Genomic DNA, 20216 nt, shown 5'->3' on the forward strand with positions numbered 1-20216 from the left:
CTTCAGGAACTTATCCCGAACGGTATGTTTCAGGGCGGTGTGAATGCAGGAATAATTAATGGGTATTTTTCAGCCTAAAAAAGTTCTCGTAATTTAACGGGGATTCTTGTGATCGAGGCGGTTTGAAACCACCTTTTGAGATCGTTACCAAAACTGGAATTTACCTTTAATCATAAAATGGGCTGGAATTTCAAGATAATAATCTTATGTAGCTTTCTGATATTTGCAAGAGCAGCGTGCAAAGTGAATTTATTTTACAAATATTAAAGAGAACACTGAATATCTTGAGAGGATAAAACTAACAAGAACAGATACTACATTTCTGTATGGTGGGAATGTTAGATGATAGCTTGCACATAATCGGACCTTCACTAGCAAAGTTTTAAAATATAAAGAGGGTCAACACGGAGAGTCCTCAGTTTAACCATATATTTCCATGGTTTAACCTACAAAATATTGACACCGGAAGCTCATTTTCATATGTACATTTTCATTGGTACTCTGATGAATTTGACTGGGAAGTATTTGCTACCTACTCTCTATTGTACATCAAGCATGGCAAAGTAAACAATAGCAAAAGAACACCAAAAGAGAATCTATTTTAATGTTTATTCCAGTGCACTGTTATTTCTCCTTCTTTAGAAATGGATTCATGGTTGACTAGACATGATTTTAACGTTAGCTGAGTGACACTCTGTACACATAAATTCTGTACATAGTTGTAGTCATGGGTGGAAATCCCAGGGGGGACAGGTGAGACGCGTCCCCCCCCCCCCCCCACTCCACCCCCTACTATTTTTGGTCTTTTATGATGGAGAAAAATACATCATTCACAATCGAAATTATACATGTATTTTGGACTAAATGACCTTACGTTTTGGGTGAAAATCTTTTCAAGTTTTCCTGGCCTTGGTCCCCCCTACTTTTGGGGGCAGATTTCCGCCCATGGTTGTACTAGTAAGTATGGTCTGTAGCCAGGGGCGTCGATCCATTTTTCAGATTGGAGGGGCAAAATCATGAATCAATGTTCCAAAGGCACGCTTGATCATACAAAACAAACAAACTCACCCCCACACACATAGGCCTATATATATATATTTGTGATTTCTCTTTCCAATGCACACCCATCATAAACTAATGAGCCTGAGTCGGAGCGGCGAGCTCAATCGGCGCAGAGCCATAGCAGCGGGCCCCCACAGCTCCCGCACGCCCGCAGAGCTCTAGCTTGCGCTAGCCTGAAATGAATCTAGCAAGACGCCCACATGTTTTTTTTTTTTTTTAGGTAGCCGCTACCAATTACGCCTACGATCTAACGAGTTCTGGAGAATCCCCTTTTTTATGTGGTCAGTTCCAGAACATTGCAATTTTAGCAATCGTTGATCCAAGAGCCATTCCGGAGAGCCCTGTTTTAAGACCTAGATATAGTTTCTAGAGACCCATATTTTCGACTTTGGCACGGCACTTCATCATGTTATAATTCAAGTACCCCCTCTCCTGGCTCAATAGTCAATACCTATGTAATGCATGACAATTTTTCTTCTTCAAATGATATATGTTCATGCGAAGGATCCTCACCTTAATTGGAACAAGCTACATATACATGTACCCCCAAAATACAAGGGAAAATAGAAGAAAGCGCAGAAAAGAGAAACAACAAAGGAAGAAAAAAGAAAGAAAATAGGGGTCTCTGGTTATGTGTCTCATAATTACTCCTCTTATTTAATCCATAAAAATCTAATTTTTAAGAACAACTTGCTTCCCCCACCCCCTGCCTCCATCAATGGAGTCACCCTTGCTTACATGTAAATATGCATATGCATGAACCCTCTTATTTGTTTCATTATAACCTGTAAAAATTTGAATATTGTTGGGACATAATCAAATCAAATTATTAAATTTACAATCATTAATTCTGCAACATCCAATACCAATTAAACTTGTGCATCAATTTTACATGTTTTTTATTTTATTTTTGTTTTGTTAATTACTATTCATCAGCTTTTGTTAGCGTTATTCAATCCAATGCATTTTTCAATCATGTATTCAAGTTCATGTTTCTTTAGTTTTATATTCTTCTTATATATGTTACTTAATTGATTCAGTTCAGTTCACTTTAATAAAAACAGTTCCTGAAGATAATCTGAAATAAAAGGTTGAATATTATATTATGGCTATAATCAGTTATTAGGGTTTTATTTATTTTCCTGCATATTCATAATGAATCACGATAATTATCAAATTACTAGATAGGTCATTCCATGTGGGTGTTTCGTGAAGCTATTCATAAGTTACAACTTACGCACAACTACAGCATGTTGTTAGGTGATAAGTCAGTTACAGGGATGATATAATTATACCATTTAGCACAAGAAAGGGACATTAGTTGTGTGTTATTCATTCGTAATTCATGAACAGCTTTATGAAACACCCACCAGATAATTATCTCATATATACCTACGCAGGAGTATCAATCTGAGAGTCATATAAAACTTAAGTTTGGAAATAGAAAGGAAATTGAAATGAAATTACTGAATTACAATTATCATAAAATTAATGGAAGTGACATTAAAAGTATATCATAAATACTTATCAAGAGAGAATATAGCAATTGCAATCATTAATCATAATATAATAGACTGGTCAATGGAAGGCTAAATGGGTAGGGCAATTGCTCAACAATTAATCACATAAAAAGAAATGAAATGAGTAGAGTACACCATGGTACAGTGGAATACTGAAACATAAATACATGATCAAATGGTATTATAATAATGTCATTATTTCCATAAATAGGAAAGTATGTCCTGGATACTTACCTGGTAATGGTTTAACACGTTGGTGGAGTTCAGATAAGGCTTGAAGATGAATGTCATGCTCCCTCTAAAAACATACAAGAATATAAATAAAACTGGTAAGATCCAGGGCCAATTAATTATCAAATGAGATCATTATCTCAATCAATTTCCCTCCAAATTAGTTTTCAAACATAATTTATAATGAAATATTACAGTTTTGTTTGTGGTAGTTGTCAGTTGGTATTGAATCACATAATTAGGGATACCATATATTCATACAGTCTTAAAAAAGGACCTGTCTACAATCATCTTATGTTTTCAACTTTGTCAAGTAGATGTACTTAACTATTTCATAACAAGCTTTACGACAGACAAGCAACAAATTTAATGTCAAGACAACTTAACCAGTCATAAATATTAAAAACATTTGTCCATTATCTATTTTGGAGGTTGTTAAATGATAATTCTTAATAATATGATATATGAGAGTAAGCATGTATGTTTCCCATTGTCTGGATACTGTGTAAGGAGTACCAATATGTGCATTTAAGTTAACCTGTCCTGTAATTTTCATTTATGTATATGTTAAATGTATACAAAGTGTAAAAAAAAAAAAAAAAACAATAATACAAATAATGAAGTACCCTGGATTATTGATGTAAAGTAAACTTTGTAAGAAGGGTACAATAGACTGATGAAATTTGCAGTGACTAAAGATTCAGTTGAAACTAAAAAATGGACTGTCAGGATTATAGAAGTCCTTAATCATGCTGAAGATGATGAATTGGGATTTAAGCATCTTAAGTGAAAAGTAACAGGAACATTTGTAATATTCTAATTATTATCATCCTAATGTCATGTTTAAAGGCCACCACACACCTTACGACCCGACTGGTTGGCGACTGGCTTGCGACTGAGTGAGGGGAGATGTGACGTCACGGCTCTTGTCAGCTTGCGCGTCGCAGACCGGTCAGAGACAAGTCGCAAGGAAAATCGGAAGGATTTGACATGTCGAATCCTTATGACTGGATCGCAAGCTCAATCCAACTTCCAGCCAATCAGACAGTAGAGTTGCACGACGCGTATGTGATAATCAACGCGCATATGCAGTAGTAAGCGCACTTTCTCAGTTGCTATGCCAAAAAGCAAAAAGCGCATGCGTGAGTGGCAGATCGGATCGCAAGGTGTGCGGTGTCGAGGCTTAATGACTACCTTGCGATTCATTTCCCCTCACTCAGTCGCAAGCCAGTCGCCGACCAGTCGGGTCGTAAGGTGTGCGGTGGCCTTTACGACCTGACTGGTCGGCGACTGGCTTGCGACTGAGTGAGGGGAGATGTGACGTCACGGCTCTTGTCAGCTTGCGCGTCGCAGACCGGTCAGAGACAAGTCGCAAGGAAAATCGGAAGGATCCTTATGACTGGATCGCAAGCTCAATCCAACTTCCAGCCAATCAGACAGTAGAGTTGCACGACGCGTATATGATAAACAACGCGCATACGCAGTAGTAAGCGCACTCTCTCAGATGCTATGGCAAAAAGCGCATGCGTGAGTCGCGGATCGGATCGCAAGGTGTGCGGTGTCGAGGCTTATGACTACCTTGCGATTCATCTCCCCTCACTCAGTCGCAAGCCAGTCGCCGACCAGTCGGGTCGTAAGGTGTGCGGTGGCCTTAAGGCACCGGGTGAAATTAAATGCTCAAGGAACAAACGGAAAGGGGAGAATTAATGTGCAACCATGGGAATTTTTTTAACCTCAATTGCTGTCCTATTATGGGATCATTTACCTTCAACTACAAGGATGGATATTGTAGTAATTCATTCAGAACATAAAGTGATCTGAATGTGCTAGTTAAGTCTGAATATGCAGGTAAAGCAATATCATAAACCACCACGTAAAAACGTGATTAATTTATACAATCAATGACCATACATGGTAACCAGACATCCACAGACCTAGCTACCACGAACCCTGGGACACACTGCAGTATCTGGCTATTAATCATTACTTGTAATGGTTGGTTGACAAAACACTGCTTTTAATTACTAGTTTCCTGATTTAATGAGTATTAGTGCACGGACCTAAACTGCATTAAGAAGCTTGATGTAGGCTCATGTCAGATATTGTGAGAACTTCTGAGCAACTTAGAGCTGAAATTGAAAGTCATTTATTTCCTTCTACTCCATAAGATACAGAAACTAAGATTATTTTTACAAGCCAATGGTTTTGGATTCAACCGTCATTTTAAATAAAATAAAAAATCTTCTTTCCACTTTGACGAAAATGACTTTCGCATAATTTCTCTTTTCACATCATTTTAACTGTAGAACCTCCCTTTTATTCTGGCAACTTCATGGAGGCTTCAATAAATAATTTTATTTTTTCAAATGTTTTTGGTCATATCTTCATATATATTCACATGAATTAAGATCCAGGAATACAGATGTACATCTTTGACAATATTGCAAGATAATCTTTGTTAAACACTGCGTTTAACCCCTTTAATTTGGACATCTAGCCATTAATGACAAAATATAAAGGACTGAACACACTGGAAGATTTTCTTTTAGAATGATTAACTGTGAAATATATGCCAAAAGCAGTGAAATTTGAAAAATTTGTGTTTTATTTCGAGAAAGCATCATGAGTGCCTGAATAGGCACGAAGTGGTACTATAAAAAACTTCATTATGATATTCATTATCACTGTGAGGGAAAAACCATCTCGAAATTCTATTCACTTTACCTATTTCTTATCTTTTGGTCAAGTTATGATTCTTAAAAATGCAGCATTATATTTCAGGGCTTCATTTTAAACTCTGGAATGTATGTAACATGCTTTCATAGAATAACTTTAATAAATAATCAAGAAAATATATTTTGGTTAGTTTACTTCACAATCCACAATGAATACATGCACTACAATCTACTTTTAAAGTTTCACTTTACATACGATGTACACTGGTCCATGATAAAAGGGATACATTATGGAAGGGCACATGCATTATATGAAATTGTGAGGAATGAAAACAAAATATACTGGTATAATTAATAAATAGGCCCTACAAAGTACAGACCATTCAAATGATGAAATTCCGAAGTATTAGAAATTATTATATATAAAAACACATCAGAAATGTACATAAATTTTTATGACATTCTTACATATATCTAATTGTGAAAAAAAATATTTCTTTTGAAAATTTGGTTGTGATGCAGTTCTCTTTTCAAGACTACATGTATATATGAATGGCCAGATGCAGTCCTGAGTAGAGATTTGGGTTGTATTTGTGTTACAAAACAATAACAAATGACAACCATCATCAGCAATCAGTTTATTGCTTTCTTGTACAATTTTTCGTAATTTAGTAAAGGAAAAAAAAAATTCCTGCAATGGTTTATGTCTCCATTATGAAACATTATTGTGCAACATATCAATTCATTTCAACTGCAAAACACGGTACACCACTTGTATAAGATCAATAAACCAAACTATATCACACGCATGCAAACAATGTTAAAATATGTTTCATGTTTATGGCATCTGTGAAACATTTTATCTCTAAATAATTACTTCCTACAGTATAAGTTGTACATTTAGGCTTGTAGCAGAATTACACTCTCATTGAAAGCACTTGACATTCAAGTTAAAAGAAAGGAACATGACAGGGAAATACCCTACACATTCCTAGTCTTCTTTATGGTCAAATTCGTTTCTCCTTGTTTTGGGTTTAAGTTACCACAGGGATAAATGAAAAGTATATGTGTATCTGGATGTGTCATCTGCTTTCTACTGGGAATTACTCCCTAATATCAGTAAGCATCCTTCCTTCTAGTACTATGGGAAAATGTAGAGCTCAATTTAACTTATTAAAGGCAGCATCAACCCTAATATTAAATTAATCAATTTGAGTAATAGAGACAAATTAAATATGGTTAAATTTGAAAGTATAATGTTCATAATCTTACACCCTTTCATGACTTTGTGGATACAGATTAGATGCGATTCAGTATATTTCTATCCATAAAAGGTCTCAAGGACCAGAACAATACAATTTTTTTTAGTGCTGCTGTTACAAGACTTGATCCATACTCTACCTCAGGCACATACCCAGACGCGCCGGGGGGAGGGGGGGCGGTGGCCGGTGGGGGCATTCTCCCCCTCCAAAACGTCCCCCGTAAAGAAAAAAAAGGGAAAAAAGAAAGGAGAAAAGGAAAAGCAAAGGGAGAAAAGGTAAGAAATGTAGCTTTGTGCATTTTTCTTTTTATTCTTTAATTTTGTTCTCAGAAGAATTAGTACCTTAACGAAACTTCTTCACTCTCGCTCTAAATTTATATATTTTGCTTCCGCGGTTAAATAACAATATAGCAGTTCTCCTTTGTTTCTCAACCTTTCTCTAACCTTGTTTTTTCACCTCAGCTATAGGACTTGTGTGTTTCTTGCCTGTTACAGTTCAAATGTATACATTAGGGCATGGAATTAGAGTAAGGTTAGGCCAAAATATATGAAGTTATTTTTTTTTCACATTGATCACGCATCATTTCCGGACTTCTGGTCGGGTAGGCCCTGGGTGGGTAAAATCTTTATATCAATTTCTGCCGTCACCTCAAAATAGACAACTTCGGCCGCTTTTCAGCTCATTAATATACAACCATAATTTGGGGGCAAACTGATTCCTCATTTAAAAGAGGAAAGTACAAAATTTGTACCGTATTAAATAAAAAGTACAATATTTCTATCAAATTCTATGAAAGTTCATGTCATTTCCCTGCACATTCATCTCTTGTCTTCTGTCTTGTTTTGCACCCTCAGTTTGAAATTTTGAATGACACTTGAGTTTCTTTATCATTCAAAATGAAGCGCTTCATGATGAGTAAAAGAAATTATGCATCATCCTTTTTTATATAATTTCATTAAATCACAGAAGTTTTGACTTTTGCACTCTATTTTCCATGTAATGAAATTCAATAATCTAAAAAAATCAATTGAATTAGAGCTGATGGGGTATTAAAGATATCTGCATTTGATGAATCATCCACCCTTTGAAATTTTAGAGTTTCACTGCTCTGAGCGGGGAGAAATATCTTCATCCTGGCATATATATACCTCTGTTTTGCAAGTTAAAACTTTTGCACTGTCCCTAGAAAAGAGAAGCATTCAATACAACTAAGAGAAAACCCTTTTCTTAAAAAAATAATAAAACGCTCTAGCTTCTGCACTTCGCGCGGTAATTATAATTTCTTCCGATTTGTCCCTTTTTGTGCCTTCACAATCACTTTTGAAAACAAGGTTCAAAATCACAATAAAGTCAACTAAATTAGAGCTGATATAGGTACTAGAGACAAGAGGGATGGCTCCTTTTCATTTTAATTTATGAAACATTGAAAGCCCCCCTCCCTGCACCCATCCCCTATGCTTCGCGTGCATTTACCGCCCCCTCCAAATTGAAATCCTGGCTACTCGGTTGCTCTACCTCATTTTTAAAAATCATAAAAAGCATTCATGTTTCCTCACATGAAAAGGGCACTGACTTATCATGACAATAATGCTCATTATTTCCTTGCAACACTCTTATAAATAATCCAAACAATTTTTAAATTCATGAACACAATTTTCATTTGGAAATCCACATTATTCTCTACTTCTTTTTCTTCAACTTCCTTCCTTTCTTCCTCTTTTCCTTAACCAACATTATCATCATTTTCATTGTAATCATTATTTCCCCTCCCTTTCTCTACTATGAAACTATTTCGATCTACCGTCATAAAAACAGCATTGTCACTCACTAATCAATGTAATATAATCACACATTGTAAATACCTTTATTCTTATCTGTAATCAACATCACTTTATTACAGCATTCCAAGACTAACCATATCACAATACAACTACATGTATACCAAAACAAACAATGTTCCATAGTTTATGATGTATTTACATGTCTGAATGTGGACTAAAAAAATTACATTTAAAGATCCAGACCGGACCCAAAAATGAAATTGATAAATTATATACCAATCGAAAGCTTATAAGCTACTAAATACAGCAAGGTATGCTTTATGCATTTTCACCGCTTCCCAGCTGAGTATTTTGCTTGTGAATATTCCAATTATCGGGCTTCGAACCCCGCTTAGAAAATAGGCTTTATTGTGCTTTTCACCTGCCTCGAGACCGTGACGTCACGTTGTGTAAGAAGCGTCGTGATTCCATAGGTTTGTACACAGAAAAACTGGGTGATTTTTTGCTTTCCAGATAACGCATTTCATTCTCTTCACTTCTATCACAGAGGGATATCACATATATTTTTACCCACAAGCTTGAATTTATGAAATCTACAGTTTTGAACTAGTTTTTGCCATATTTTATTTCCTGCTTATTTGGCGCAGATTTCAATTCTATCTGCATTTAGATTATGTATAACAACTTTTCCTGACATAGCAATTTAGGCCCAATAAGAGCCAAACAAAGAAATCACAAAAAAGGTAGTGAATAGTTGTAGGTTTACAACAATTTGAACAGTGAATAATTTTGAGTGCCATTTTCATCTGAAAACGAAAAAAAAAAATGGATTCATAACATGGAAATGGAAGAAAATACCCAATGCTTTTGTACACAAACCTATGGAATCACAACCCTCCTGACACAACGTGACGTCATCATTTCCAGGCGACGTGGGGGTGCTCAATCGAAGCGTACTTTGGAGGAGCAGTTTCTTTGATTTTTATTTAATATTTGTCAGAAATGGAAGGAGATATATGTAATATTTTTGGTATATTTGTATTGTATGAATCATTACCTTTATTTTGATATATGACTGTTTTTACACCGGTCAGGGTCTTTAAGTTTCAGAAAATATCTGAACACAGTGAAATATGAATAAGCAACTGGGTCATGATCACTGCATGGTACTAAGTTATAAATTGTTAATAGGTGAGAGATGGAATGTAAGGAATGCAATAATTACACATTTGATGACATGGAGTGAGTGGAATGTGCTTACCTTTTGTACTGCTCCTGACTGCTTGATAATAACATGGAAAATGGCAACAGACAGATATCAAATGAGGACTTTGTTTGACAGAAGAGCATGTTTACAGTATGACCCAAGTGTGCATTCAGTTTATTATATATGAAGATTTGGTTGGTTTGCATACTTTATGACTCTGGAGTAAGGAATTTATGAGTACTAGAACAAAATCAGAATGAAAACTAAAATTTTGTAAGAACCTATTTTATGGATACAAATAGGACTAAAACATACAAGTTCAATGTGAACAGATACATAATGGTATACAATACTTGAAAAATTGAATTACATGTATATACATACATGTATAAGGCTATGTTGAGTAAAGATTTATTTGTAATTTACATGAATGTGTAGCATAAGTGACAAGAACAATAATAAAATTAAACATGTACATTCATACTAAATTGGTATGTTTTAATTCTAAATGGCACTAGCAGGAGATTTGATACAAAATGTATGACATACTCTGCTTAGTACATAGACATAGAGTAGACAACATGTTTTTCATTAAAATATAATCATAAACTTCCAAAGAAGACTACTGACATCACATTTCTATGTACAAGTACGTATGGCACAAATATTCATTGCTGAATGATACGCACCGTATAAGCAAAAATAACAAGAACTATACAAGTACGTAGACACACAGTAGACAACATGTTTCTCATTCAAATATAATTTAATAATAAACTTCCAAAGAAGACTACTGACATCACATTTCTATACAAGATTCATGTACCAAAATCATAAAGAAAATTTTTCAGGGAATGAAACACTACCATATGGAATATGAAAAGCTCAGATTAAATAAGTGTTTTAACAGTTTCATATTTCATTTGTCTCATACAAATAATACAATCCATGAGGCTATGGGAGACGTACCATAGCCTTACTGAGAGTACAAGTCTATCATTAGCCCACTTTCTGTTATTAGGCACCTTTCAATTTCAGTAACGAATGATGACAACATACGGGATTGAGGAATTTGGGGAACTCTGCGCATGCGCGAAGTAATCTGCGATGAGCAATCCCGTTCCCTGCCCAAATCTGTGACTCGTATTTGAGGGTTTTGATGTTCGGTGTCATAGTGCCCGAACGAGCGCTAGTTCATTCATGATGACGTCATCCTAGCTTAGCAAAAATGAATGAAGCCACAACAACATTCGAGTTTCAGTGATTCAGCAGGGCTGGTAAATGGCAAGTTACTGCTTACAGCTTTTTTCATCATATTTTGTGTATTTTTTCAGAGGCTACATATCCAGGAGGTAATTCACGTTCTATTTCCAAACAACTGTGTTTTGGGGGCGTTTGCACCACGTTTGCATACCCAGCTTCCAAAGCTCAGCTTGCGACAGCGCTCAGCAGGCATGGCAGCCTGACTCTACCGGGGTTGCCATGATTAATTCCGTCGAGATCCGCTATTCATGCATCTCTCCTCAAAATAATATTTTCAGTGTATTATCATATAACTGTGGAAATTGAATGAATCAATCTCTTGATATCATCTTAAATTGTTGTCTACACTGGGATTCATATCATTTTGTTATATGTTCTCACATATGTAAAAACGTTTTTAAAGGACAAGTCCACCCCAACAAAAGGTTGATTTGAATAAAAAGAGAAAAATCCTACAAGCATAACACTGAAAATTTCATCAAAATCGGATGTAAAATAAGAAAGTTATGACATTTCAAAGTTTGGCTTAATTTCACAAAACAGTTATATGCACATCCTGGCTGGTATGCAGATGACGTCATCCACTCACTATTTCTTTTGTATTTTATTATATAAAATATGAAATATTCTAATTTTCTCCTCATTGTCAAGTGATACAATGATTAATTCCTCCCTGAACATGTGGAATTGGCATTGTTTAATACTATATGGTTCAGTCAAGTTGGTCCTTATTGTCAAATCTATAAAAAATGAAATATTGTATAATTCAAACAATAAAAAACAAAAGAAATAGTGAGTGATGGACATCATCGACTAGTTGTGCATATCAACGTTTTGTGAAAAATAAGCGAAACTTTAAAATGTCATAACTTTCTTATTTTACATCCAATTTGATGAAATTTTCAGCACTATGCTAGTTTGATTTTTATCTATTTATTCAAGTCAGCATTTTCCTGGGGTGGACTTGACCTTTAAGCATTCGAAGAGAAAGAGTGCAAATGCTGCACCCTCAAGTTGCTGTACACATGCGTGACCCTAAAAACGTGTTTAAAGAGCTGTTGTTTTTTTTAAGTTTTGGACGCAGGCCGCGCTTGCACTTGTTGAGGGTATCAAAAACACTGATTTTCAATAAAAGGATGGTTTTGAAAGACTGGTCAATGGTCAATCTAGGGGTCAAACGTTTTTTCCCCAAGCTTTTTCCCTGGGGCTTTCTAAATTATTACCTGATGAATTTTGGATGACACTTATTTACAGTGTTAACATTGTATTCCTTTGTGGTATTATAACCCTAACTGCACTGGGGGCATGCAATACCCATGAATATAGTTTTGGCTGTCTATGCCTGTTCATCGGTCCAAGGGAATAAACTGTATGCTCCACACTATCAGTTTCAATTAGGCCGTGTTTATGCTTCCACTTTTCAGGCCAGAATCAGCGTTTCCAAACGTGATTAGTCCAAAACATGGTTGCTTCCATGCTTACTTTCATTTAAACGCTGTTTCAAAACGCCAATCGTAAACTCACAAAAAGGTGCGTTTGTAAACGTTGTTTGACCAGAATCAGGCTTTCTGGGGAAGTATAAACAGAACCACGATCGTAAACGTGTTAAAATGACGTCATTTGGTGCATGCTTCCGGTGAGATGAAAATCCGCGGGCAAATACAGTCGCATTGCTCCATGGTCGCATGTTACCTCCACTGAATTACCTCTCATCTCCCTTGATACATTTGCATGTATGATAATTGATTTAAGTACTATCACTAGTATTACTCTTCCAATTTGTCATCACGATGAATGTTGAGGGATTTACAAAAAAAAACCTGGAACATGAGTTATAATGAGGAGACATCGCCAGATGCCCATAAACAAATAGATATTTTATATACTTTAATATTCTTTATTTTTTCTCACTATTATCCTCACCATGGTGGAAAATATATGACTATGTCAAGTAGCTCCATGCAATGACTAAAATATCAGAAATTGTTCGATGATTAAATAATAGTCAACGTACCTTCCCCATAACAACTCTCGGAAAAAAAACTTTCGAAAAAGGGCGCGCCCAATTTGACCTCGCTTTCCTGCTCAACGAAAATTACGATGCGAAGCCAGCTGGAGTTCGTGATTTCGTCTCTGAAAAGTGAAGCATAAACAGCACTCCCAGAACCACGTTTACGATCGGCGTTTTGAATCGACGTTTGAAAACGCTGATTCTGTCCTCGCAATGGAAGCATAAACACACCCTGAGTTGCAAGTGGCAAGAACATTAGTTGCATGTGGCAAGTAATTACATGTATATAATATAAAAATCCATTACTCAAAGTCATACAAAAAAGCAATATCCTTCCAGTGATATTAGGGGTCATATTCTGGCAACAACTTGTTTAGGGGGCAAAATGTGTAAATGAACCCTGAGAAAAACCTGTTTAGGGGGTTATTTTGCACACAGAGAAAAACTTGTTTAGGGGGTGTTTGGAAATAATTTGGTCACGCATGTGTACAGCAATACATTTGACTGGCCCTCCTGGGAAGTCACCCCACCGGTTCGTGGCACGATGCTATGCCTGATGCTCCGGCCGAGCATCGGCTCATATGGCCCGCTCGCTATAATCAAGCTGGTCTATGGGGGTCTATGCTGTCGCCTGGTACGGGTACGTCCACTTAAATCAAAACTGTTTTCATCATTGTACGAACATGATACTGAATGAGCGGTGTCACCACTTCTGGTCAACTAGGACTACGTTGCAGTCACAGAGAAACAAAAACTCTGTATTGACACCGGTTTTGCAAAATTGGGCTTGCCTCAATGATCGTCCCATTCTTGCTGACCCTGCAAGAAAGTAGCACTAACTGTAACCCTACAATTGCGGTATCTAACAACCCCACCAAAAAAATATATATATATAAATAAAGAGAAAAAAATATAAATATATAAACAAGAATAAAAATAACATGAAATAAAATAAAATAAAAATAGTCCACTATGACATAATGTCCATTATGGACACAATATTTCTCTACAACAGCTAAATGTTAGTTTATGAAATTTATTCTGCCTAGGTAACTTAATATTGATTACCCAGTATATCTTATTAACTCAGTAAGACCTATTTGAACATATCGTCGGCAGTCTTCCAAACCGTCGTATCACACATACGACGGTGCAAACCCATTTCAGAGAAAATCGACAACAAAGTTTTACTATAATTTTCACACTAAGTTCCCCAGCCTTACAACATATTCATTGCTAGAAAAATACATGGTTGGAAAGACCAAGACAATTGCTTGACATTGTATGGTATCTTTATTTTTACACAAAACTTAGAATCCGAGAAAATATCGCAAAAGAGCTACATGCTTGTAATTTCGGTTTTAGCGGTTTAGATTTTCCCTGTACAAAAACGCCATAGGGAATACAACAACCCTGACCGCGATTTCAATGTGCGCGGTCAGTCAAAACGTTGTATCACTTTTCACGTGCAAAGTCAATGCAGTTCCCAGTGCCGATACGACGGTTTGGTTGACTGCGCGCATTGAAATCGTGGTCAGTCAAAACGTTGTATCGCTCTGTTACAGTACACGTTTCCAATGGGATTTGCGCATTTTATTAAAAATTTGCCGTGAAAATCCTCTCATATCTCAGAAAATAAAATAAAGTGCTGCCTACAAATTTAGTCATGAATAGAGTAGGACTTGTACTCATTTTATTAAAAAATCTCAAAATCAATAGTTTTTTTTTTACCAAAATTGACTGATACGATGGTTCAGATGACCTGCCGACGATATTCTAAATGGTGTGTGATGCTTTGAATATAGTCTGAAGTGTAATGGAGTTGCTCATAGTTACATGTATGTCTTATATCACGATAACGCTTACAACACTAAACAAGAGATTACACAGGTTTAAAGGGATACTCCAGGCTGAAGATATTCATACATAAATAAAGTAAAATTCACAGAACAAAATGCTGAAAATTTCATTAAAATCCAATAATAATTTTTTGTGAAAACAGTTATATGCACGTTGTCATGAATAGGTGGGCTGATGATGTCTCATCCCCACTTTCCTTTTTTCTTTTTGAAATCATAATTTGTTGATTTTTTTCATTTTTTCATACGTGTGTAAATGATGTGTCTCTATTATGATGAAATCAGTTGCAGCAATAAATAACTAATGTACTTAATCAGTTGTCAATGATGCAATTGTTTTAGTTCTTGGTAGAAAAAATTTGAATAAACCCAAATTCATATAATAAAATACAAAAGTACAAGTGGGGATATGACATCATCAGCCAACCTAACGAATATTCATGAACACATGTCTAGAACTGTTTCACCGGAATAATGCAAATCTTTAAAACTCAATAACTTTGTTATTTGTTATCTGATTTAGATCAAGTTTTCAGCATTTTGCACTGTAAATTTTACTCTTTTTATTGAGATTAACATCTTCAGCCTCGACTATCTCTTTAATTAAAAAAAACAATGTCACATTATTAGTCATAATATAAAGCAAAGTCTTAATATGTTTGAACATGACCTTGTAGTAGGTCCAAGCTCAGAAGCGGTGAAGCCTCCATCACCATGACCAATCACTGACATGACAGTTATATACAATGGGTTACAAATCTGAGTTAGGTTTTAAATAGGGAGTTTTCGAACCCATTCTCACAAACTTCTCCAATCCGATCCCAACTAGATCACTCATCCTGTCTAACATGCGCTGAACATTACATGTATTTCAGGATATTGTTTCCAGACACGCTTCATATCATGGGACCAGTCCCTACATGTATGTATAATTCGGCATCCAAGTGAGAATGGGGTCTTAATAATTGGAAACAAATAAAAAAAAAACATGTTGCTACCAGACATGTAAGCTTACTCTATAATGAGATTGACTGGCACAGCACGCCTGTGCAGTATGATAGAGCTGAGTTTCATAATAATATGAATCTCTTGAAACATTCTGGTATATCCAATGCTCTGGCTATTTGGTATGTAAAATAATGAAGGCAAAGAAGTCACTAAATAAAATTAAATGAGAATTTAACAAGAGGTACATTGTCATTGAACCACTCAAGATACATGTATTTCTGATCAAATTCGGTTTTTTCTTTGCTCCTAGTATTTACAGTATAACATTATGTCATCAATAGCTGAAATGTGATAATCAAAGAATAAACTAAAGGTACAACATGGTTGTGTAACTAACAAATTATGCCAAGTATAAATATACACAATTGCATTCTATCTGTGCGTCCAATATAGAAGTACACTAAAGAGTGTGCATTGGTCTAGAATGGACCAACCAAGATCCCATAGCATATACTGTTTGGTTAGATTCTATGAATTGGTCCACTGAACCATATCTACCAAGGAGTCTTTGAATAGAAATAAACCACTGTACAGTTTGCAATAGCTCCTGTACACATGGCATGGGTTCAGAAGGATTTTGTACCCATGCTTCGGTGAGCACAAAAACACAACTTCAAAATAATCTGAAGAAAAAAAGAGGGTGACATCATCGTGCCTATATGTACATAATAATGACAGAGATAGTATTTAATAAAGAGAATGTAAAATATGGTGCCTCCCATTCTAGGAACTTCTCTGTACACTGAATATACACTGTATTCACAATCTACATTGCCATCTTATCTCTACATTGTTTTCCAATTGTCACTTTCCTACATGTAAGCTACGTGTTGTAGTCATCTCTTTTCTCAACCGACAGAGTAAGGTTGAATAATTTATGATGTAGGTGTAATGAAGTGATAATCAAAGTTCAGTAGAGCAATCAGAGAGCATCTGCTTCCTGGCTTCAGATGGTTGCATGCATAGTCCAATGCAATTTCTTTTAAATTAATCTCTAGTCGCTAATCAAAGTTAATCTTGACTTCAGTGGTAGTTAACGGTAGGAGTTTGGAGATAGCAATTAATATTACACATAAAATGAGCATGGAATGAATACCTGCGAATATTAAGCTTTGAAAATTGATCATGCCGCCAATTTCATGATTGATTCAATTAATCATTGCGACAACAATCAAAAGAACTGTATGATCAATCGCTAAGCTTTGTCAGGGACCCTGACCTTCAGAAAAAAAAACACAAGTAGCTATATATCATATGAAACCTTCTCTCAGTAGTCATAAACCATTTGTGTAATTAGTACTCCAAGAAGGTAAATTAGATGTAAATGTAATGGTCTCATATGAAACACATATTGTAAAAAAAAAAAAAAAACACTTTAATGCTTTAAATGTATGAGCTAGTATTTTGAGATATTACTTATAGCCTACCTGTCCTGCATATTCTTTTTTTAATATCACAACTAAGAAGTCTAAAAGGATGAACTACCATGCCTTATTTCCTATACAATGGTAAAAATAAAGAATTTAAGAGAAAGATACCAAAATTTTAGAGAATGGTTGCATGACAAAATCTTACCGTGTTTCGCCTTCCCTCTGGTATCAATCTTCCAATAAATTGCTCCTTACTCTTCTGCATGATAAATGAAAAATTTACAAAAATGTATTCTCTAGGAAAACATGTAGGCCTACATAAAGAATGAATTGATGACAATTGTTAACAATGTGTAAATTGAATGTATTGAACCTTTTTGTAGGTAAAACTTAAAAAAAAAAATTATGTGAAATGGAATTTTATAAAATTATGATGTATAGTAGCAAAGAAAATTTGAAAGTTTAAAAATTTATTCTCTTTGAAGAATTTTCAAGAATTATTCTATTAATATATATCCCATTTTTTTCTCCTTTTATTAACTATCCCACTTGACATCAGGGTGAATCTAGCCTTTAGTAAGTCTAGTCTACCCAAGGAAAAGTTTATTTAAATAAAACAAGAAAAATAAACAAAACAGCTTAATGCTGAAAACTTAATCAAAATTGGATGAGAAATAAGAACGTTAAAAAATTAAGAAAATTTTAAATTATACATAATAATTGCGTGTATTAGAAAATCCCTCCCCTCCCTTGGCCCCACCACTTCCCTAATACATGTAGCTCTCTTCTAAGGCAATGAACAATGAAGAAACCAAATTATTCTAGGGTTTCTGGCAGTTCTGTCTGTCACTCTCAGGAAGGACACCACACAACCATGACAAAGATCATTTTAATTTTCAGCCGACGAAGAAACATGTGGATTGTTGACATTACCTCCAAATATATAGAGGGTACATATCCATACGTGTCATCATCTACTTTTCTCGCACTCCACCACTCCTCATTTGGTTTGTCAATAACGTAAAACTTGTCTCCTTTCTTGAAACTTAAAACGTCTTTGCGTTGTTTCGTATAATCGAACTTGGCCTCAAAAACCTCCATCCTCACATCAGTTTGTCAGGAAGTATCCTCCGTTGACAGTCGGGGCTTTCTATGGTCTTCCACCACTGAGGAGAGGAAAGGTTTTCTTCATATTTCACCCGGTACAACAAGCGTCCTGTGACATCCTGGTTGCAAGGCAGCCATACAACGCAATATTTACAATCTGGTGCCGATCTTCGCCCCTGAAATGGTACAGGTGGTGGTGGTAGCGATTGGAACTCACAGTAACTATTGTTAACAAAATCGCGCCATCTGTCGGCATCTGACTATATATTTTTCGAAGATTCCCGTGAAAAATACCTGACTTTTAATTTTGATATATCAAATCTTTATTTTCCAATACGTTATATATAGACATTGGGTACTAACCGTCTTGTACCTGTACGGCTTTAAAAAAGTTTGTTTGTCAAATCTTTGAGGGTCAGCAAAAGAAAGCAAAACACAGTGTGACACGGTGAGAATACATAGGCCTAAAGGTATTCAAATGCTCCGATTTATAATAGAAGTTCACTATGACGAATAGTTTAATTTAAAAATAGCAAGAAAAATAAGATAAATAAAGAATATTGGTGAATGTTTTTTTGAAAAAATCCATAAAAGATCTAAAAACATATTTCAATTCATTTTTGTTATTTATGACGTCATATGCAGTTTGCCCATTTATCGTGTGGTAAACAACTAAATCATTGAAAAAAAATCATTTTCTAAAATAATATAATGATATTTATTGTACATTCAGTATATCGACAGACAAATAAATTCACACCAGATGTCTGCAAAATTGTGGACATCGTGCACCATTATGATTGAAGAAACTGCCAGCTATATATACGTAAATTTCCACTATTCTTGAAGCTTCCTTCTTTCTCTGCTTTCTCCTAATTCTAGAAGACTCTTGAATGACCTCAGTGACATGATGTAAACAACATAGCTAATCCTATTGTACTTTTTCCCTGCTCGCGTGCAGTCTCTATCATGTCTATTGTCCATTGTAAATTATAAAAATACCAGATATGGCAGTGCCTCATTAAATATGGGGGCCTAACAAAGCTTAACTGAGACATTCTGCATGTTCTGGAATATTCTTATTATGCAATGAACTTCCTAGAGAAAAAGAATAGCTAAATGGATGAATATACCTGTAATTTCTTTTACAATTCTTCTTAACAACACAATGGGCAGCTGCTCGTATATTACGTCACTAATCAAAGCTTAAAACTCCAATAACTTAATTTCTTAATCTCGAATGTCAACATTTGTTTGTTATTTTTTTATGTTATTTTGACAACAAACTTTTTGTCATGGTGAACTTCAATCACTATTATGTGGTATTATGTAATATTTACAAATTTTCACGTAATGACTATTAATCTATTCACTATGTTTTATAGTTAAACCGAAATAATTTTGGATACACTTATTTTAGATATGTCATAAAATCTGGAATACAAATAACTTTGTATTTGAAGAGTTTGGTTGCAAAAGGTGTTAGATGCACTTTGGACTATTCCGAGAAAAATCATGTTTTTTTTATTTTCCCATATTGCAATATTCTTATGAAAAACTATAAAATTGTCATGGTGTACTACGTACCCTGCAGTGTGAACATAAAATTGGTTATATAAATCTACCTGTCTTCAATGTTTTTATATATTTTTTTTCTTCAAAAAATTACCATTATGGATCTAACCCCTTTTGCAAGTAAACTAAATTGAATCCAATCCCTTTTGAATAAAAAAAAAAGATTTTTCTTTGACACTTTTATTTACGTTGTAATGGGAATTTTAAATTTTCTTTGGTATTATCAGAGCAACTAAAAATCTATAGGTTTTGAGACAAAAAACAATAAAAAGTTTATGAAAATGG

General features: G+C 35.1%; 1 long non-coding RNA gene across 1 annotated transcript; it reads right to left on the bottom strand.

Annotated features, from left to right (window-relative positions):
- Positions 1–1280: 1280 nt before the first annotated feature.
- LOC129256923 (uncharacterized) lies at positions 1281–18542 on the bottom strand. The gene is made up of 4 exons (XR_010293124.1): positions 18183–18542; positions 17455–17508; positions 9793–9810; positions 1281–2880 (listed from the first exon to the last, which is right to left on the bottom strand). It is a non-coding gene; the product is annotated as an uncharacterized LOC129256923 (long non-coding RNA).
- Positions 18543–20216: the final 1674 nt, after the last annotated feature.

This window comes from Lytechinus pictus, chromosome 3 (assembly GCF_037042905.1).
Source record: "Lytechinus pictus isolate F3 Inbred chromosome 3, Lp3.0, whole genome shotgun sequence".
Taxonomy (NCBI): Eukaryota; Metazoa; Echinodermata; class Echinoidea; order Temnopleuroida; family Toxopneustidae; genus Lytechinus; species Lytechinus pictus.